The following is a 22,929-nucleotide window of genomic DNA, read 5'->3' on the forward strand; positions in this document are numbered from 1 at the left end:
GGCCGGCAGCCGAGTGCCATCCTGCCTTTCTCCCCCCCCGCCCCCTCAGATCTGCTGAAGGACCCTCTGCGGTGGCAGAGGGGGCGTGGTGCGAAGCAGAGTGCCCGGGCTGGGTGGTGGCAATACTGAGGCATGTACTGACCGCCTGTCGTCTGGTGGGGACAGGGACTTCCACTCTTTATGCCTGCGCAGCTTCCATGCCAAATACCCAGCTGGGCACCCATGTGAGAGCGGCATTGGAGGCGGCTGAGGACTACTGCGGGTGGCAGCGGAGGCCGAAGTGAGGTCCCCCCGGCAGCGCCATTGTGCTGGAACCTTGGATGGCACAATTTACTCCTCCGGTGGGGGCATACTGGGAGGGCATGACTACATCATCAGTGTGAGCTGTTGGAGACCCCTGTGTGTGTTCCTGAATTTATCGTACTCCCGACGCTGGAGGGGGGCCTGAGGTTGACCCCATGAGGTCCATGCGTGAGGGATACGAACCGTCCAGCCGGCATTACTACCCCTTTCCTTCGGAGTGAATATATGGTGATGAACTAATTGGGCATTCCTGGCCCTGCGGCTACCCTGCGGCTGGCCCAGCTGTCTCTCGGCAGTCCTTTGCTCTCAGGTGACTGCAACCTCTGTGTTGAGCTTCTTCGGAGCCACGTGCTGGGGCTCTGGCTGAGTGGGTGAGCGGACAGGTCACTTAGTGTCATCCAGTAGTGATCGGCACGGAGATGCCGCGCCTGGTGGAGCGAGGAGGCCCAGAGGCCAGAGAGGAGATTTGCAGATGGCGACTAAACTCGATGTTGATAAGCAGCACTCCAGAGCCTCCAAGGGGTCACGTCACATCCAGACCAAGAAGCTGGACCGCTACACGATGCCTAGAGGGCCTCCGCCGGAATCGAGGAGAGTTCAAGCGACAGGAGGAGATTCCACTGGTCCTCCGCCGGAGCCGACACTGCTTGACGTGATGGCGGTCATTGATGGTGTCAAGTCATCCCTCACACAAAAGATGGAGTCGCAAGACAATGAAAAAGTTAAGTCACTGGACATCAAAACCGCCAGCTTAACAGACGATGTGGCATTGCTCCAACAGGAGGTGCGGGATCTCAAGACTTCTAGTGACCTTACAAATTGGAAACTGTATGAGTACGAAGGGAGAGATCGGCGAAAAAATGTTCGCATCATTGGTGTCCTAGTGAAGGCCGAAGGCCCGGTCTCGGACCTGTTCGGTGAAGACATCATCCTTAATTATATAAAGCCCAAGGGACTGGGTAATTTCTTCACGAATGAGCGGGCACATAGGGTGCCGGGGGGAGGCCAAAACCTGGACCCCCCCCTCGTCCGATCATTGTGAGGGTATTGAACTACAGGGACAGGGATGCTATCCTGCAGGCTTCCAGATCGGGGGACCCCTGAAATATGAAAACACCACTCTTACCTGCTTTCCAGATTTCACACAAGCTGTCCTGAAGCAGCACCAGGGTTTCCTTGGAGTGAAGAGTAGGCTCAGAGACAGATGGTTGAAATATGCTATGATGTTCCCGGCCCGGCTGAGGGTTGAGGTCGAGGGAAGAGCCTGGTTCTTTGATAATCCGGAAGTGGCTTTGGGCTGGTTGGAGAGACTTCCCCCAGCTGGACCTGAGGGACAAGACCGAGATGGTTGCGACAGCCCGCAGGAGCAGGAATGACGGACGTTGCATTTGTTTGTGACATTTGAGACTGTCAGGTAGTGGGTTTTGCTTCCGGGCTTCCTTTCGATCTGATCCTTGAGTGAGAGGCGCAGGGTGGAGTCATTCTGAGGGGGGGGTGAGGGGATATGGTGTTCTGACATCCTCCTCTGTTCTACTTTTAGTTAGTGAGTGGTTTAGAATATGGGGTTACAGGCACACTGCCAGTTGAGGTGAGGCGGAAGCCATGAGCAGGGGTGCAGGGGAGGGGAGAGGGGTTGGGAGTGCTGTTTGAGGGGTGTTATTTCCTTTTCTTTTTCTATCTCGGAGACAAAGCCATGATTATATTGTATCCATACCATTTCAATGACATGTGTTAGAAGGGGAGAGGGGATAACTGTGCCAGTTAATTATTAGATGATGGGCACAATTTTCCTAACCTTGCCGCTAGGCCTCCTTGTGATGGGGTGGGACTTCATCGCAGTGGTGGATGGGGAAGTAGACAGACACCCGGCCCGAACACTAAGGCCGGCGCAGAGATGGCTCCCTGACTTCTTATGCACAACAGGGCTTGTTGACGGGTGGAGGATAAGTAATCAAGTGAGGTACACTATATCCATGTGTCCACCGCACATTACAGCCTCTGCGGTGTGGGAGGTGCGACACCTGGGAAGAGGAGTCTCCGACCACTCCCCAATTTGACTCCTATTGGAAAACAGCCAACCTGATGTTGGAAGGGTAGCCCCAATTAATGCGTGGCACTTGAAAGACCCCGCCACCAAGAAGGAAGTTGCTAAAATCAAGGAACGATATTTCCAAGAGAATAGTGATACAGTGGGCTCGGCACAGATCTTGTGGGAAGCATATAAAACTGTTATTCGTGGGGAGGTAGTGTCTCTGGTCGCTGGGCAAGGCAGGAACCCAACAATCCAGGAAGCGGGGGTACTGGTGTTGCTCGATGCCACTATGGCATTTGATAGGGTTGAGTGGCCCTATTTGTTTGCAGTATTGGGGAAGATGGGATTTGGACCAGAGTTTATTAATTGGGTGTGTCTACTGTATGCCAACCCCCTCGCCAGAGTGGTGGTAAATAATCACAAGTCTGCTGACTTTCTCTTTGGCAGAGGCACGAGGCAGGGGTGCCCCTTGTCCCCGCTCCTGTTTGCTTTGGTGTTAGAGCCGTTGGCAGCGTGGGTTCGGTGGGATCGGTCGATCCGAGGAATGCGGTGGACGCCAGATTGGGAGGATAAAATCTCATTATACGCTGATGATATCCTGCTTTATCTCACCAATCCAAGGGGCTCACTGATATGTTTTCTGGATGTGCTTGCCATATTCAGGAGGTACTCCGGGTTTGCAATCAACTGGTCAAAATCAGTGCTCTTTGTCCTTCGAGACGATCCGCCTGTGATCCCGGAAGCCTGCCCGATAGAAATTGAACCGATAGGATTTCGGTACCTTGGTATTTATGTCACGCTTGACCCGAAATTGCGGTATGCTAACAACTTGGGCTCCCCTGTGGCTCGATTTAAGGGAGACGTGGCGCGATGGCGGGCACTCCCGCTCTCCCTCCTGGGCAGAGCAGTGCTCTTCAAGATGATGGCTCTTCCCTGATTCCTATACGCACTCCAGGACACGATGGACCCCGTACCGGCGTTCCACTTCAGGGAAATAGAGGCCTTCCAGAGACAGCTCTTTGGGGCGGTAAGCCCCGTATAGCCTGATCCAAGCTCACCCTCACCTGGTATGATGGGGGGATAGTGTTGCCGGACCTACGGAAATATTACTGGGCCTCCCAGTTGGCAGCAGTAAATCACGTCATATATGGGCCCCCAGTGGACCCAGGGTATGCTATGGACCGCTGGCAGGTGCCGGGGGTTACTACACCAGGGCACTGTATGCCAGACCTGGCTGGTTTCCCCTCGCGGGGCCTACGGCCCATCCAGTACGGGTCTGGCACGCAGCCAATAGACATCTCAAGTGGGAGGGGAAATTAACACTAGTCCGCTGCCCAATGCATTTCGGGAAAGAAAATTTCCCTTCGTCAGGGGAGATTTCCTGGACCGAACGATGCTAAATGTGTACCCCGTCCAGTAATGCGCGATCGTAAAAACGGAAATGCAACCATGTATTCCTGTAAACAATCTGTCCAACCTGCGGTCAAAAAATCCTATGCGCTATACTGGGCCTGCACCTTCCAATTCTTCCTCCTCAATTGCTGGTTATCACGAATCCATCGTGATAACCAGCAATTGAGGAGCAAGAATCGGAAGGTGCAGGCCCAGTATAGCGCATATGATTTTTTGACCGCAGGGCAGTGGACTCCAAGAAACCCAGAACAACATTTATATGAAGAGATACTGCTGTTATTGATGTCTTTTGTAAATAGGCTTATTGACCGAACATTGCTACATATTTTTCATCATTAATAAGTTAGGGAAAAGCATATAAAATGTGCAATGATTTAAGGTAAAATATTACTGTTTATCCTTAAGTTTGATCACACAATTGTATAATGAAAATTGAAATTTGAAACTTTTTCATAAAAAGCACACAACTACTGAAAATTCATTGACTTTGTTTATATATTCTGGAAAATAGCTTTTTTTCAGGGAACAGTGCTCATTACTTGCAGACCCTTGTCTGAATCACACTCTCACCCCGGCCATTGTGCCACACCTCTTCCACAAATCAGTGGTAGGAATGACCAGCGTCGTTGGTGTGTCAGAACTAAGCATGGGCGGATTTTGCGGATCCACGATTCGCGGATATGCGTATTCACGGATCGTGGATCCGCATAATCCGCGGATTTTGCGGATTTGCGTATCGGCGGATTTGGGGCGGGGCTTCCATGCGAGTGCACATGCTGTGGTAAATAAATAATTAATTACCGGTACTATTTTTGAATACATTGAATAAAACAGATAGCTCAATAAATAAGAGACAGGATTCGAGGTATCTGAGTCTAACAGGCTTTAATCAGGCATAAGGGAAGGGACAGGAACGGGATAGCCTGCACGGAAATAGAATGGATGGCAGCTGCAACGTCTAAGTAACAGTACAAGGTATATATACATTACAATTACATTCAATACAGTAGGCGTAGCAGTAGGCGTAGCAGTCGCGAAAGATAAGGACACATGGGCGTAACAAGAAGGCGTGTACAAGGCGTATACATGGACATGTGATGTAGACGTCACAGAAGTGTGATAAGATAGGCGGAAACATGGAGGGGGCTACCTGAGCAGCTGGGACCTTTAACCTAGTGGTGCGCGCAAACGGGCTATGACGTGTGACTAGGGAGAACTGGGGGCTATGACTTCTGCACTAGATGAGGAGACTAAAGTCTACGGTGTCAGGACGACATGTACCTATAGCATATCTGGTATCTTGTGTTTGGAGTACATGTTGATAGAAACTAAAAGCTATCAGGGCAGAGGCTACTTGATTCTAAGGCTGGTGCATGCATATATTCTTCGTGTAATGCGTGTGCTATGAATCTTCTATGAATATTAATACAGTATTTCTCTTACATGGAGACAGAAAGACTAGACTATAGCTGAACTGTTTATGCGGTTCAGTAGCTTAAGAATGCGAAGACGAGAGGCTGGACTGATAACTAGAAGCATAACATACTCTTGGCAGACTGGCAGGCAGAGCCAGGCCGGGCACCGCGCTGCGAGGCAGAAAGTAAGTGAAGGGTCAGGGATGCAGATGGGGGCTGTATCGCTCCTCGGAGCGGGTTCAGAAGACTGGAGCTTGAATCTGGCGTCCGGGCCCTTTTGAGGCCTAGAAACGGGGACAATTCAATGAATTAACGTGTACACTGTAAATCGTGGTAACATAGGCCTAATACTCGTTGTTTTCACGAGAACTGGATACTGGCATACTAGAGTTGGACACAACTATAATTGCGTCTTTAATCGATCATAGGGGGATACATATGCATATTAATCATGCACATATAACATAGGATGGGGAACACGTAGGGACATAGAACAAGGCAAAATATAATTTTCCTCATTCCCTCCTTGACCCTACGTTTCCATCAGGAAACATCAATATTCATGATACCATCTATCTGTTCATATAGCATCATTTGCTCGTCTCGAATTGTCTTGGAACGGGACTTAGGACTAGGAATACAGGAGGTAGCACACAAGCCGCAAATCGCAGGGCCACATTGTAAACAGAGGCAGCAACTGAATATGATCATTACTGCTATACCTATAAATGACAATACCTTCCATCCCCAGGCAGATATGATACTCCAGAGCCAACCGAACCATGTCCAGGTGCCTGGATTCTGGTGTAACTGATGGGCAATTTTATGAAGTCTGGTTATAGCTGAATATACAGACGGTGCGTTATTAGGAATGAAAATGCAGCAACTAGATCCGATGACTCTACAAGCTCCTCCTCTATCGGCCAGTATGACGTCAAGAACGAGACGATTTTGGAGCACGACAAATCTAATGGCAGATTGCTCTTCGGTTAAATTACCTAGAGCGGAAGTAGTCTCATTCACTACTGCTTCAAGGGTTCTGGTTAGCCTACGTATTAACTTACTATTCTGGACAGGACCTATGAAGAAAAAGAAACCTTTATTGAAGTCTTGATATTGTTCTAGAGCAGTTTCAGTTTGATCGACAATTGGGGACTCAGTCTCCCTTCTATGTCTAACGTGTACTAGATGTGTGTTTCTGTGATAATCGGGTGGGGCTAGATAAACTGGTGGCAGTAGGAAGGCAATATAACATGTTCCATCCCAATCGAGGGGCAGACGTATATATGCGGTCTGACCACACACAAAATAAGAATGACGTGAGGCTTTGAAAATAGATTTCCCACTGTCACTATACTCGACTACAGTAGTACAATCACTATGACCTACATGTGTGGAACCATTCTTTCTGACACATAATTCGCCTTTGACGGATAGGACTGTTATGGAAGGCGAGTCTGGAGTAGTTTCGGACTGAACATTCAAAACCATGAAATTCGAGGAATAATTACCTAAATCATATACTTCATTTTCTAGATCAGAACCTGTTCTGTGGGGAAAAACTTCCTTGTCTGGGAAACATGTTCTATTCAGAAGGGACATATCACTCGAGGATGACGTTAATGTGGACCATGCTCCACACGAACCATTGTGTGAAAACGGATAAGGAAAAAGTGGCAGAACTCCCTTCGGTGTCTGAAAAGGGGGAAGTCGACCACACACCCAACAATTAGTGGCATTGCTGGTCTGGTGTGAATAGTGTAACATTCTGATAAATGTGTTATTACGCATAGCAAGACGATAGGATAACTCGTGAGGAGGCAGGTCACTAAATGTGTGCTCTACTGTAACATTAGGAAACATATGTACATGTGAAATAGGAAAACATAAATGAAAAGCATAACTTATGCAGGTAACCATAAGACTCAGAAACATAAAAAATAACAGAGTAACGATGCATCTACTGCAAATATTCTTTTGATAGCGTATTCTCTTAGAGTTTTGACTAACTCTCTCACTATGTGGGTCTATCTCATACATGTCAGGAACCTGTCTAACCGCTTCACCCGAGAGGGACTTAAACAATTAAACTGTCTGACTTGCTAGACCTCAACTTGGCTTTATACTCCTGCTGCGGAGTTTTCTCTAACAGGGGAAGTTTAGAGTCTGTGTCTGGGCAGTCTTTGAGGACAGGGCAGTCTTTGATAAATGTCTTTGGTCGTAATCCATGGAATTTCTTGACGTGGCTGGTATGTACCCAGCCCTTGCGTCCCTCGAGCTTGACTGCGGTCCTTGTTGTTAATAACACCAACTTGGGCTCCTTCCAGCGGGGCTCCAGCGGACTTGAACGATCGAAGTTTCGAACCAACACGAGTTCACCTGGAACGACTTCGTGCGGTTTCACTTGAGTGTTGTCTGGAAAAGCAGCGGCGACCTGTGAACGACAAGAGTGTAGGGCAGACATCAAGGAAGCTAGGTAATCTGTCAGCATATTACTGGAAACGTCTGTAATCTTTCGGGGCATAGGTGTACCCCACATATTTGGAGGACGGCCGAATACGACCTCGTACGGGGACAGACCTGATCTAGAGTGTGCAACCATTCTCATATAAAAAAGGGCAACTGGCAGTGCTACCAACCAATCTACACCTTTCTCTGCGCATACTTTTGCAATGCGGATTTTCAATGTCTGATTATGTCTCTCAACTAGACCAGCTGCTTCGGGGTGCCGTACACAGTGGAACTTCCACTGGTACCCTAACAGAAGGGATACTTGTTTCATGAGTTCAGAGGAGAATGGCTGGCCGTTGTCTGAATACACGACCCGTGGCAAACCATAGCGGGGGAAAAACTCACGAACCAACTGCCTGGCAGTGGTCGCGGCAGTGTAATCTGCAACTGGATATGCTTCTGTCCATCTGGACAAAGCACATACAACTACGAGGACATACTTGAAACCTCGACATCGCTCCATCTGAATATAATCCATCTGGAGGACTTCAAAAGGGTGGTCAGGAGGATGGAATCCACCTTGTTCCACCGGGACACTTTTACCTGGATTGAACTGACAACAGATCATGCAGGTACGCACTTTCTGCTTGGCTGCTGCTCGTAAATGCTTGTTGAACCAAATGTTCTGGATACTGTCTAACATGGCCTTTTCTCCTAGGTGTACTGGACTATGTGCGGTATTAATAATGACTTGAACAATTGAGTCGGGGAGAAACCATGTGGCTTTTCCCTTCGTCAACCATCCCTGATCTGTCTGGACCCCTCCTTGTTCGGACCATTTCTTGATTTCATCAGAGGTAGCATGTGACTGGATATCTAGTACATCTTGTGTAGGGTCCTTAACTGTCATACAAGTTGTCTGATCTGGAATGTGTGTCGGTGTCTTGTTAACTGGAATGTCTGGAGTCTGAGTTGTAAGCTTGGCTCTACGATCTGCCAGGTCGTTACCCTGGGAAATGATGTCAGTTACTTTCGTATGTGCTTTGCACTTCATAATGGCAATAGCTGTCGGTAAATGTATTGCATCTAACAGAGCTTGAATGAGGAGGCCATGCTGAATCTTAGTTCCATGAGAAGTCATGAAACCTCTCTCTTGCCAGAGCACTCCAAAGTCGTGTACGACTCCGAATGCATAACGTGAATCTGTGTATATGTTAACTTTCAGGTTCTTGGCACGTATACAGGCTTGGGTCAGAGCGACTAGCTCTGCTGCTTGAGCAGACAGGGTATCAATACGGTGTGTTTCTATAACTTCAGTGTCCGTAGTCACTGCATACGCGGCTACTAGTTCTCCTGTACTTGTTCTCATACATGAACCATCCACATAAAGTGTCAGGTCAGGATCAGGTAATGCAATATCTGTCAAGTCTTGTCTTGGCTTTGTCATGGTGTTAACAACTTCCACACAGTCATGTGTGGCAGGACTTGAAGTAACTGAGGGTAACAGTGTAGCGGGATTTAAAACGTTGCAGCGTCTGATTTCTATGTGTGGCTGAAACAGTGTCAGTTCATAACCTGTTAAACGTGCAATTGTCAAGTGCTGGGTCTGTGTTCGGTTCAAAAGAACTTCCAGGGAGTGTGGAACTTGTACTGTCAGGGAATGTCCTAACACTATGGAATCACTTTGTCTGATAGCTAGAGCTGTGGCTGCAACTGACTTGAGGCCTAGAACAGGTGCTTGGCATAAAGCTTTCTTTAACTCATTGAAAACAAGTGTATGTTCCTGGGTCCAAGGGAGGACAGTCGATACGGCTGCCTCCTGTGTCGTTAACTGTATCAGTGGTTTGGCTAGATATGCGTACTGAGGAATCCATTGTCTACAGTAAGAAGTGAGGCCGATAAAAGCTCGTACCTCCTTCTGAGTCTTGGGCTGTGGAAGATGCGCTATTAACTGGATACGGTCAGGTGTCAACTGCCTACCCCTCTTGGACAGTAAGTGTCCTAAGTAGACCACTTGCTGGACACAGAACTGAAGCTTTGAAGGGGACACCTTGTGCCCCATCTCGGCCAGGAAATACAAGACTGTCAGTGACGCACGTTCGCAGTCACATTCAGAACGGGCTGTAATTAACAGATCATCGACATACTGGAGTAGGGCAGTGTCAGTCGGCATGTGAATATTGTCTAGTTGTCTTTTAAGTGCTTGACTGTAAATGCTAGGACTTTCTGTGAAACCTTGAGGAGCTCGTGTAAATTTATAGCTTCTTCCATTTAAACAGAATCCGAAAAGAAACTGGCTGTCTGGATGAATGGGGACACTAAAGAATGCGTTCTTGAGATCAATTACAGTAAAGAACGTGGCTTCAGAATCAATGGCTGTCAAGAGTGAGGAAATATCAGGGACCACTGGGTATTGGGGTATGATACATTTATTAAGTTCTCGAAGGTCGATCACTAATCGATAAACTGGAGGTGCATTCGGATCAGTACGTTTCAGAATCGGAATGATAGGAGAATTACATACATTGGAGTCAGTTTCTACAACTACTCCTTGAACAATAAGTTCGTCAATAATTTTGGATAAGGCTGCTACAGCCTCAGGTGGCAATTTGTACTGTCTGATTCGTGGTAATACAACACCTTGTTTCAGAGTGACACGATAGGGTGTAATGTGCATACAACCTACATCAGTTGGACCTTGCGCCCATAAATGCTGTGGTACATTCAATAATCTTGGATCAAAATCACGTAATACATAATGACCTTTAAAATCTCGCAGGAACAGTCTTACTCCCTCTGGGGAGCAACAAATTATGGCACCTAATTCTTTCAGTGTCTTAATGCCTAATAAATTTTCTGGACATGACTTCGTAAGTAACAAATCAGTAGTTCGGGACAGTGGACCAACTTCTAGAGTAACTGGTTTCGATATTTCATTAACAATAGGCTTTCCTGAAAATCCAAGGGAAACATTTCTTGAGCCTGAGAGCGGAGCCCCTGGAACCTCGTCATGACTGATGGTAGTCCTACTTGCCCCTGTATCAATCAGAAACTTTCTGTCTTTCCCTAATACTTGACTATGTACATAGGGACCCTCTTGATCTACAGGAATCTCGATGAGAGGCAAGCCAACCTCCCTCTCTATACTGTTTCATGAATACGGCTGATAATCTGGATACTCTGACTGTGCATACTGGTACATCTGCTGTGTAACGTGCTGTGTTGCAGCTATAGGCTGCGGTACTGTAACTGTCTGTTGTGCGTTCTGCGGTGGCTGGGAAGTCTGTAAAACTTGTTCTTGTCTAGGCGGACGTGGTCTCTCTTTAGTCTTACCAGTAGCTATGTTATGTTTCAGAACTGCACATTCGTTTATTAAATGACCTGGCTGTTTACAGTAATTGCATGTCCCTTTAACGGGAACTGCAGGATGACTGGCTTGATTCGGACCCCTCTTCTGACTGTCCTGTGGAACAGACTGTGCAACTAATACTTTCATTTTCGTGTCTTTCATACGTCTTCTTTCATGTTCCTGCTCTTCCCTGATTCTGTTCTGGTGATACTGGAGCATCTGGAGCATCTGTGACGGAGTATTAGCTTGCCAAGAACTCTCGACTTTCAGTACTCGATTTTTAACTTGTGGACTTGAATTCTCGACTAGTTTGGTAACAAAAAGATGTGGATACGATTCACTACTTGTTTTCAGACCACTATTAATAATGAAACATTTCTCGAATCTAGAATAAAAGTCACTAGTATCTTCATCTTGTTTCTGTTTACAGGCTGAGATGGCATCCCAGTCTTCCTTTTTCGTGGCTAGTAATCTTGGCAAGACTTGTATTAACAGTTCGGGCAAAGCTTTAGCTTTATCCCCAAGACCGGTACCTGGTACTCGTGTGTTATCTTCGGCTTCTAATGCGGACCAATCTATCTTATTCTCTCCCACCTCCCATTCTTTTTCTTTAAGTTTTTCATATATGCCCGCAGGCAACAAGACCTTTAACATTTTAATGATATCAGGATACGTGTATTCTCCCATACGGAGCATGTCTTTTAGTTCACGGTGGAACCCTGCTGGATCTTTATCATGACAGGGGATTAACTTTTTCATCTCCAAAAGTTCTATTTTCGTGATGGGGGTGTAAACAAATACTCGTTCTAGAGCACCCCCCGTTGTCCTAACTGGATGTACTTCTCGTAACGGATTCTGTCTATCTATGTAGAATGACTTCCTTTTTGGGGGTGGAACGGGAACAAAATGCGGAGTCAGGAACGTACTGTATTTGTGGCGCTGTTCTAGAATGACATTAATTAAATCGGTACCTAGACCTTTCCATCTGTACTGGAGTAACTCGTTCAATACATCATGTAAAGGACCTGGATCAGAATGCTGAACCTCATACAGTGTGATGAGGTACTGGATCATATACATACCCACCAGACGCTGCTCGGCTGGGGGCAGTTTCAGGAACATTTGTGCCACGATTTCATCTGGAAACGTGGTAGAATCACTAGTCCATCGGACTGCTGATCGGGCTAGTTCTTGTTCATGCATGGTATTAAGTTCACTATAACCTATTCGTGATTTCAGAATTTTATCGGTAGCTTGGAATACTTGCTCAAGAGAACATTGTTCTGGCACTGGAGGAGGAAAACTTTTCTTGTAATCTGGACGTGAATGTCTGTCGGAAAGTCTAGTTCTACCTACATACGCTATTCCGTCGGGATTCTCGCTGTCTACCTCTTCAATTGAAGAGTCATTCTCTTTCTCGGCTATTTTCCTTGCTTTCTCTTTTTCGTGTATGTCTAGAATTTCCTTACGGATTTTCCTGTACATAGCGTCTATACAATTCTGTGTCTTGTGTTTTCCCTCGGCTATATTATCACTCCACTTTGTCAGGACTTTCATCTTATCTTAATCTTTCTCAGGATAGTCTTGTTCTCTTATTAAACAGTTAATCAAAAACTGTAAAATCAGATGTTGAGTCTCGACTTTTCTGTGTGCCATAGCTTCGTGAATACTTTCTGGATCCTCCCCTGTACGGATAAAACGATATATTCTATCTAGATGGTCCTTCATGTCTGGCAGAGTAACCAAAAAGGTGGTAACTCGTCGTAAACGTACTGAATACAGTATCATGTAATCTTCACCTGGTACTGAATCATATACGCAATCAGTAAGGTATTTCTTAAGGGCTGCGTAAGTAGAGACTTTCGGTGTACGTTGTAACGCTGCTTCTCTCAGCGTCATTCGTTTCGTTTGAGGCGGGGTGGTAGGAGCGCCTCCCGCCGCCCCTCCTGGGCTAGAGTCGTCAGGTAATACCGGACGTGCGGGTGCTGGTAACGTGACTGGTAAAACGGGTGCATTTACTGTAGGCTGGGCCGGGGGTACATTAACTTGGTCCCCGGGACCAGTGGCTGGAGGAACAGGGATTACATTATTAACAGGGTGCTGAGGTTGAACAGGCGGAATATGATTTGCATATTCTGGGACTGTATCGTCCAAATAGGATGAAAGAAAAATTTCAGCTGCGGTCGGTTTATGACGTAGCCTAGTCGGGACTAATGGTGGCGGAAAATTACTGGATGCTTCCGGGGTTGCCTTCGGCAAGCCCTCGGCAAGAAGAGGATACATGCCCCTTATAAGAGCATTTCTCTGTCTGTCTGACTGTTCTGCTCTAACTCGTTCACCTTCTTCTAGAAGTTCCCTTTCTTGGGCTCTCTCTGAGGATTCCCTACTTAACTCTGTTTTTCTGATTTCTTTTTCGGTTCTTCTATGAGATTCTTTGCGCCATAACTCGATGGCATCTTTCTGGGACTGTCGGGCTTTCTTTTTCCATAATGCCTCTTCTACTCGCATGATGCACTCGGCATCCCATGTACCTGATACAGGCCATCTATATTTCTCTTCTAGATCCTTGGTATAGTCGACCCATAAATCTAAATACAATATGGCACTTAAGCCATGCTTATGATGCATAAAATGTCCTGGACTGTCCCTAGGCGGGACAGGAACTGATTCTTCGAGTAACCCTTTCCGGGTTCCTATCTGACGTAACTTGGAAAACAGAGGCATTCTAGACTTGAATCCAAACACAATACAATACACGATAAACACAGTAATGAATAGCAAAACAAATCACTCATACCACGACATTGAAAACACATTAAATAACATTAATAACAGTTCGAACAGAATATTACCTGGTACATTTAAAACATAATACTCGGACTTCTCGAGAACAGACTTACTAGAATTACTGGATGCACTGCTAAAACAGTACAGACCGGTCCCTGTTCGGGCGCCATTATGTGGTAAATAAATAATTAATTACCGGTACTATTTTTGAATACATTGAATAAAACAGATAGCTCAATAAATAGGAGACAGGATTCGAGGTATCTGAGTCTAACAGGCTTTAATCAGGCATAAGGGAAGGGACAGGAACGGGATAGCCTGCACGGAAATAGAATGGATGGCAGCTGCAACGTCTAAGTAACAGTACAAGGTATATATACATTACAATTACATTCAATACAGTAGGCGTAGCAGTAGGTGTAGCAGTCGCGAAAGATAAGGACACATGGACGTAACAAGAAGGCGTGTACAAGGCGTATACATGGACATGTGATGTAGACGTCACAGAAGTGTCATAAGATAGGCGGAAACATGGAGGGGGCTACCTGAGCAGCTGGGACCTTTAACCTAGTGGTGCGCGCAAACGGGCTATGACGTGTGACTAGGGAGAACTGGGGGCTATGACTTCTGCACTAGAAGAGGAGACTAAAGTCTACGGTGTCAGGACGACATGTACCTATAGCATATCTGGTATCTTGTGTTTGGAGTACATGTTGATAGAAACTAAAAGCTATCAGGGCAGAGGCTACTTGACTCTAAGGCTGGTGCATGCATATATTCTTCGTGTAATGCGTGTGCTATGAATCTTCTATGAATATTAATACAGTATTTCTCTTACATGGAGACAGAAAGACTAGACTATAGCTGAACTGTTTATGCGGTTCAGTAGCTTAAGAATGCGAAGACGAGAGGCTGGACTGATAACTAGAAGCATAACATACTCTTGGCAGACTGGCAGGCAGAGCCAGGCCGGGCACCGCGCTGCGAGGCAGAAAGTAAGTGAAGGGTCAGGGATGCAGATGGGGGCTGTATCGCTCCTCGGAGCGGGTTCAGAAGACTGGAGCTTGAATCTGGCGTCCGGGCCCTTTTGAGGCCTAGAAACGGGGACAATTCAATGAATTAACGTGTACACTGTAAATCGTGGTAACATAGGCCTAATACTCGTTGTTTTCACGAGAACTGGATACTGGCATACTAGAGTTGGACACAACTATAATTGCTTCTTTAATCGATCATAGGGGGATACATATGCATATTAATCATGCACATATAACATAGGATGGGGAACACGTAGGGACATAGAACAAGGCAAAATATAATTTTCCTCAATGCATCTTGTGTGTATTAAAGGTCAGAGACCGATCAGAGCAGCAGATGAAGATAGAGAAGCTCCTGGCCACAGGAACAGCACGAGGATTGCGCTCGTGAAAGTCATTGGATGCAAAGGCCTCTGTCCAGCATCACAGCTGATTTTCGATGGTATATTTGGGAAGAAGGCACACCTGCCTGGCCTGTTGTTACTATTTTACGATGGCGCCGGCAAGCTGCCAGCGCCATCCTAAACTAGTTACTAAATTAGCTTCAACAGGAAGCTCGAATAGATAAAATAAAGCAGATGCATGAGCAGCTGCTTTATTTTATCTATTAGTGCTTCCTGTTGAAGCTAATTTAGTAACTATTTTAGGATGGCGCTGGCAGCTTGCCGGCGCCATCGTAAAATAGTTACAACAGGCCAGCAAGGCTTGAACTTTTGCCCTCGGAATCCGCCGCTCGCGGATTTGCGAATTCGCGGTAAATTCGCGGGAGTTCGCGGATCGCGAATTTACCGAAAATTCGCAAAATCCGTGAGCGTAACGGATTTTGCGCTCATGCTTAGTCAGAACGTCCCAGTAGAATTGCGGATTATCAAAGTTTGGGCCATATACGTTGATAGGTATGAGCTCCATCCTCCTTCCCTTGATCTTAGAAATAACAAACTGCCCCTCCCTGTCGCTTTCCAGGGCTTCCAGTGAAATTCCACCCTTACTGTTGACCCAGGCCAGCACCCCACGGGCATGGGTAGAAAACCCAGCAGCGTGAAAGGCGCCATGGAGACGACTCTGAGTGAGCATCTGGGAGTCAATAGGCAGGTGTGTCTCTTGCAAGAGCGCAACATCAATATTATGTTGGTTGAGGTAGGCAATCACCTTTCTGTTTTTCCGTAAGACATTGAGACCCCTGATATTCCAAGTCAATAATTTCAAACCATCACCTTAGGCACACATGGAAAAGACTGTAACAGCTTAAGCCCTCCCACCACCGGAAGGGAGAGAGAGACCATCAATTCACCTTTGTAAACAGATACACTCTTGTTGCACTTTTAAGGTACCATGCACATACTGCATCAAGAACAAAACAACTAAAAAAAGAACCAGACTCATCAAAACTGAGCATTGACGAGACCCTCCAGCCCTCCCACCGCCCTACCAAAACCCATTTCCTGCAGAACTTAGACAGTGAGTAACACTCGGTGGCAGATGTTACCCTCAGCACTTTAGAGAAGAAAGTGAAAAATTGCAGTGTGTATAACACCATGGAACCATTAATCAACATTCAGATGCTTCCTTTGTGAATGGTAACCATATCGGCGAGACGGCCACAGGAGTCCAGCCTCCCTCGCCCACATGGAGCGGCAACTGTACAGTTGTTAGAGCAAACATGAAAACATAGCCCAATACAGTTGAGCTGCATAAAAATGTAAAACAATACTTGCAGTACACCGGGGCCATAAATGACATCAAACAGGAACCATCACCCAGGTCTGGAGTTCCAGACAGTGGGGAGCAAAAGAGGCAAGAAGTACAACTGGACAGGAGAGGACCAATTCAAGCAATAACTCAGGCGACAGATGGGCGCAGCTGGGCCCCCCACTACTCACCACCTGCAGCCCCACCAGCTGCCTCCCCCAGCCCCGTTGAGTCCTGACCGCTTCCGGAGGTTTTAGGCAAATCTTTCAATGCTTTCTGAAGAGATTTCGGGTAAAAAAAAAATCCTGGAGTGGCCACTGAGGTTGACCCTCAGCCTGGCAGTGTATAGCATAGCGTAGTCTATGTTTTTATCTCGTAGCCGCCATTTCAAAGGAGCAAATTGGCATAAAGCTACTTGAACTTTCGCCATAAAGTCTGGAAAGAGGGAGATTGTGGAGCTCTCGTAGTGGAGTTCACCTTTAGCTCTTGCTTGCTTCAGGGCAGCTTTTCTATCCCTATAATTAAGGAGCTTGCCAACAACCGGCCGTGGCGGCGCCCCCGATGTAGGCCGCGGGCCCAGGGACCTGTGCGCCCGCTCCACGATATACATTTTGGAAAATATCTCACGGCCCAGGAGCATGACCAGCAGTTTTTCAATGAATAATTCCATGTTTCCAGTGGAAGTCGTCTCCGGAAGCCCTGTGATGCGTAGGTTACTCTTCCTAGACTGGCCTCCAAGTCCTCAGCCTTCTCCTGCAAGGTAGCAAATGTTTTGGCAAATTGTTTCCGCACATCACTGACCTCTGTCTGCGCCTCCTCGACTTCAGTGACTCTTCATTCCGTCATCTCGATTCTCTCACCATGTTTATCTAAGCATTCAGACATTCTGTCCATACGGTATGCAAGGGCGTCGATCTTGCCATCAATGGTAGAAAGACTTTTCAGTAGGATTTTTTGCATTGCAGCAAGGATCTGTTTTAGGTCTCCTGTAGCTTCCTCAGACAGATTTTCATGGTCTTCTATGAAGGGGCACCTTCCGTTTCTCTAGAGCAAGACTTGTGCTGCTCGAAGTGCAACTTCGATTGGGTCTTGTCTACCTTGCCCATTGTCGTCGGAGAAATAGCGTGACCCAATCCCTATATCAACCAGTTGTACCACTCCTCAGATTTGGAAGGTTGAACATGCCACCGTTCCCCCAGTGACCACAAGGGAGTGAACAGGCATCATGGGTCCCTTGGCACATGATAAGCGAGAGAATGGAAGAGGCAGCAGACCACAGGGTCCCAGCAGTGCAGCCCGAGCGCACAGTCTCACAAGGAGCAGATATCAAAGAGAGGCAGTGGTCCGCTGGCAGCAACGACTAGCCCAGCACAGCCGGCCTATGCTCCTCAGGGATCAGGGGGGCAGCACCTCCTCAGGAGCAAGGGCAAGGCTCATCAAACGCAAACAACATGTGTTTCGTCCGCTACCTAAAGCCTAGTCAGGCAATGAGAGACAGCACCTTGAATGCAGGATCCAAGCATTCGATCATCCCTGCGTGGGTCAGCCACCACAGCCCTGCAGTGATGTCAGAGGCCACACTGCCGCCAGCCACAGAGCGCAGCTCACAGTCCCTCACGGATCACAGCAACCCCATGGGGACAGCACACGCCACAAGGCCATCTGCCGGCCTCCAAAGTGTTTTTCTCATGTTTTCCCTCCACGAAAACAGGTGAGAGGGGTCCAAAAACAGGTGCAGTGCAGTTCACATGCCTCCAGGGTCAAGTTTATGCCGTGCAATCAAGTCCAGGCCTCTATGCCCCCAAGTAGTCTGCCAAGCACACAGGGGGAGCCGCTGTGCAGCATGGCAATAATGGCCTCAGCAGGTTTCTCCTCACTGCAAGATCACCACAAGTACCCTTTTCTCCCACCACAGATCACTCCAGGCGGCGTGGATCGCTATAAGGGGCTGCCAACTCTGCAGTCACTCAGGCATCGGGGAGAGGGCCATGCTGCACACGAGCGGCCGCTCACAAGCTTGTCCAGGTGCGAGAGGTGCTGAATCCAGATGCACCCCAGATGCAGTTCCAGGCCTCAGCCTATTGCTGCAGCACCGCCGCTTCCTGCCGAGTACCGTTCGGCTGAACCAGGGCTGCGATCATCTGCCGTTGTCCGCTCGTAGCTCTGGAGTAAGCAAGGAGGTATGGAAGCTGGATAAATTCAGGATAGTTACTGTGGCTGCACAGAGCTTGCTTAAAGCGCGGCCATCTTAGGCGGTGGCAAGCTCCGCCCCGCAAGGTGGCAGTTCCCTCTGCAGCCCAGCAAGCAGTAGGCAGCAGACCAGCACAACAGCAAGTAGTCCCAATGGTGTTGCTCCTGGTAGAACAGCAGCTACTTCTGGCAATGTGCAGTAAGTAGAGCCAGCAGCATCTGGTTACAGATCCCATGCAGTGTCTAAATCATGGGGTCAGAGGTCTTGTATTGATACTCAAAAAATATTTGAACTGGAGTTAACTTAAAAACAAACTTTAGAAGTGTACAACACCCCATTGAATCCCCAGCCATGGTTCCAGACACACTACAGTTGGGTGGAGACAGCATTGTGAGAGGCCAGTCACAGCCCTAATCAGGTGCAGATAACAGTTCCTCCCACTACTCTTGCTCAGGGAAACCCATCAGGATATATAGGGCACGCCTCAGCTCCCTTTGTAACTGTCTACAGTGAACATACAAACAGGTCCCTGTCAGTCTAAACCAGATGTTAATTGGAGTCTGGCTACAAAGTACAAAGAGTCATAAGCACACAGAAAGGCCTACTTTCTAAAGTGCCATTTCTAAAATAGTAATGACAAATTCACTTTCACCAATAAGCAGGATTTATCACCACTGCCCCAAACATACCAAACATGGCAACACTACTCCTTCCAGATCAGAAATTACCACTGAATCAGGGGATTCCTAATGCAAACCTATCAGAGAGGCAGCCTCACAGAAGTGAGAACCCATATAGGCAGTTTGTCACTACCAGGACATGCCACACATGTCCCACTTTTTACCTACACATCACCCTGTCCATAGGGCTGCCTAGGGCCTTCCGTAGGGGGTTACCTATATGCAGTAAAAGTAGAATTCCAGACTTGGCATGTAACTTTAAATGCCAAGTCATTGTTGCAATAAACTTAGCATGCAGGCCCTGCAGTGGCAGAGGTCTGAGACAGGTTTGAAGGCTACTTCTGTCGGTGGCGTTAGCAGCGCTGCAGGCCCACTAGTATTATTTAATTTACAGGTCCTGAGTATGTAGGATACCACTGTACAAGGAACTTACCGGTAAATTAAATAGGCCAAGCAGGTGTAGACCAATCATGCCTAGTTTAAGGGAGAGATCATGTGCACTTTAGCAATGAACAGCAGTGGTAAAGTGCCCAGAGTCATAAAGCCAACAAAAAACAGGTAAAAAAAAAATATGGGACTAAGACAAACAGTTTGTAGATAACCCTGACAAATGGGCCAGGTCAAACATTATTTATTTATTTCTTGATTTTCTATACTGCAGGGCAGGGCTCTAGGATTTGAGAGTGCTTTACAAAATAATTAAGGAAAATCAGACATAACACATATTAAGATTAGGGTAAGCAACGTAATATGTGGAAAATCCAAGTGTAGAAAGGTTCTCAAAAAGTCTATAAGGAGGAATAAATAACAATTACAGGATAATAACATAAATTAAATTGAATGAAATATTATTGGGGTCCCATATTTAAGAAAACCAGATCGCAGCGTGTGGGCAGGTCCTTTCTTCAGGAGTGTCCAAAAGGGTCTCAGATTAGCCCTCTAGTAGGACATGTGGTTGGTTGCAGGAAATTGCGTTACTGGTGGAGAGGAGTGTCACCCTACTCAGGCAAGAAACAAGCAGAAAGGGGCAAAAAAAGGTCAGCAACAAGCAGAAAGAGGCAAAATAAAGGTGTAACACGAACATAAAGAGGCGGATAAGGGTCTGAATGGAGCAGAAAGAGGCAGAAAAGAAGTCAGAAAACAGCAGCAAGCATAGAGGTGAGAAACAAGCAGAAAGAGGCAAAATAAAGATCAGCACTGAACATGAAGAGGCAAAACAGAGGGCAGAAAAATGAGAAGATAAGGCAAAACAGAGGCAGACAAATGAGCAGGAAAGAAAAAACAGAGGGCAGAAAAACAGGCACAAAATGCAAAACAGAGCAGAAGAGAGCAAAACAGAGAGCACACAGACACTCACACACCCACTCACACACCTACTGACAGACCCACTCAGACACTCTCACACTAACTCACAGGCTCACTCAGAGACTCAAACACCCACTCACAGACTTACTGAGACACTCATGCACTCACTCACACATTCACTGTTAAAGGTCAGTGGTTACATTAAGGAAATAAAATTAAAATAATGTTAGAAATTCAGTTACAAAACAAAGCATAGAACTGTTATAGTTAGGAAACAACTTAAAAAACATTAGAAATTCACAGAAAAAATAAAGTTTACCGGAACGTTATAGTTAGGAAATAGAATTTAAAAAAAAATGGAAATTCACGGAAAAAACCAAAGGTTACAGGGACATTATAATTAGGCTCAGATTTCACTTGTGCAAAACCATTGAAATTCAGTAGTTATAATTAGCTGAGCTTACACCCCCCACAATGCACTGCTTATGACCTCACATATTACATCACTCATGACATGGTCAGTGACATCACTAACGAAATTACTAAAAACATCTCAAATAACATCACTGATGACATTATCCTCAGAAGCACTTACACACCTACTCACACCCCTATACAACTTCTCAAACACCCAGTCACATGCCCACACAACCACTCATGTATCCATTCACAGACCTATACAAGTACTCACATAACTACTCACTTATCCATTGGGCTCCTCATACAACCAGCCATATGCCCATATAGCTATTCACATATCTACTCACTCGCCCATACATCCATTCACATAGACACTTACTCTACAATATAGTCACTCACACACCAACTAATTTAACCAAACAGCTACTCAATTACCCATACAGCCACTTACACAGCCAGTCACTCGCTCTTACAGCCATTCGGATATCTACTCACTCATAAATACAGTCACTTGCACAGCCACTCACTCACCCATACAGAAACTTACCCAACCACTCACTCGTCCATACAGCCAATGTCACACCCACTCACTCACCATTACAGTGACTCAAACAGCCACTCACACAGTCACTCATTCACCCACACAGCTACTTACACCCACACAACCACTGCACACCCATACAGGCAACCAGACACCCATTCACACATGAATACACACAGAGACAAAGCCACTCACATAATATATGTTACACATAGTATCACTTATTAGTATTACAGAAAGCATCCTATTTTAAGTATTGTAGTACCTTGGTATATATGTTTAACACTCATCATCTTTTAGAAAACACTTACACTCACTGAATGATGTCATAAGAGATGTCATTTGAAATGTTATCAGTGATGTCATTTTTGGGGTTCTCCCCTACTAAGGTGGAATCTCTTGGGCACACTAAACTTTGACTAAAAGTTGCCCACGTTTCCTACACTTTCTCTTTCTCTTTTTATTTTGGGGCTTACTTGCAATAGCTGCAGGTTCAGCCCACCCCCAAAATCCTTGAGTGAGGTCTGTCACTTTACCAGTACTTCTGTTTGGCTCAGTCCAATATCTGGGTGGTCATTTCCAAGGAGAGAGTCAAGAGGGAGGTCTTTACCAACTACCACCCTTCTCAAACTAAGGGACCAACCTATTTCTATGGGTTCTACAGACCTAAGCCTAACAGCGGCCTCCCCTGGGATAACGCTCACTCTTTTTGTCTCACCTGGGATAAATTAGTTGGAGAGAACCAGCCTGTCATGCACACCAGTTTGACTGGCACTGGTATCTCTCACTGCAGTGGCTGGGATTCCATTCACCAGTACGTGGTGGAAGTGTATACTCCCCTCTGGAATCTCCAGCTCACCTTCTAGGCTCACTCCGTAGTTAAAGGTTAAGAGGGCTTCCTCATCTGAGAAATCACCCTCAGATGCTACACTGGCGACCCCTAGAGTTACACTAGGGGTTTTGTTTTTAGGATAGCAAGGGTTCACTGCTAGGTGTCCTGCCTTGTTGTAGTTAAGACCCCAGGGCCCCATTACGATGCTAGGCGGACAACCGTTACGGAAAACGGGATCGATCGCCAGAGGTGCTGCGTCCCGCTGGGGCAATCAGGATGCGACCACCACCCTGGCGGTCGCATCCCTCATTTTTTGATTTGCGGAGGGCGGTGCTGCAAGCAGCACCTGCCGTTATGTAAAAGTGGCATGTTGTGCATTGACATTCTCAATGTGACAGGCACCGCGTGGTGCCTGCCACCTTGTGCATGCCAATTTAGGGGGGTACCGTGGGTACCCCCAAGTGCACCCCCCACCCCACCAACA

This window comes from Lissotriton helveticus, chromosome 2_1 (genome assembly GCF_964261635.1).
Source record: "Lissotriton helveticus chromosome 2_1, aLisHel1.1, whole genome shotgun sequence".
NCBI lineage: Eukaryota > Metazoa > Chordata > Amphibia > Caudata > Salamandridae > Lissotriton > Lissotriton helveticus.